Source organism: Mustela lutreola, chromosome 7, assembly GCF_030435805.1.
Source record: "Mustela lutreola isolate mMusLut2 chromosome 7, mMusLut2.pri, whole genome shotgun sequence".
Taxonomy (NCBI): Eukaryota; Metazoa; Chordata; class Mammalia; order Carnivora; family Mustelidae; genus Mustela; species Mustela lutreola.
In genome coordinates this window covers 53,344,532-53,345,278 of record NC_081296.1, presented here as the reverse complement: position 1 = coordinate 53,345,278, position 747 = coordinate 53,344,532, and positions in this window count along the sequence as shown.

Below are 747 nucleotides of genomic sequence, written 5' to 3'. Positions count from 1 at the left end.
CACACACAATGATACCACATCCACTATTCTGGCTAAGTTGAAAAGGATGGGGTGCCTGGGTGGCTCAGTGGATTAAGCCTCTGCCTTCAGCTCAGGTCCTGATCTCAGGGTCCTGAGATCAAGCCCTGCATCAGGCTCTCTGCTCAGTGGGGAGCCTGCGCCCCACCACCGCGCCCGCCCCCCCCGCCTGCCTCTCTGCCTACTTGTGATCTCTGTCTGTCAAATAAATAAATAAAATCTTTTTAAAAATAAATAAATTGGGGGCGCCTGGGTGGCTCAGTGGGTTGAGCCGCTGCCTTCAGCTCAGGTCATGATCCCAGGGACCTGGGATCGAGTCCCGCATCGGGCTCTCTGCTCGGCAGGGAGCCTGCTTCCTCCTCTCTCTCTGCCTGCCTCTCAGCCTACTTGTGATCTCTGTCTGTTAAATAAATAAATAAAATCTTTAAAAAAATAAAAAATAAAAAATAAATTGAATAGGATAAATAATAGCAAATCTTGTTAAGATTTAGAGCAACTAGAAGAGGACTTTCACCCCAAAGGTGGGAGTAATAATGTGTGAAATCAGTTGGAAAAACTGTTTGACATTATCTACTAAGGTTGAACTTACTTCTACCCCATGACTCAGAGATTCTACTCCCAAGCATATATGTAGAAAAATCAATATATACGTTCTTCGGAAAACATGTGCAAGAATGTTTATAGTAACACTATCTGTAATCGTTATCAGGGAAACAACCCAAATGTCCA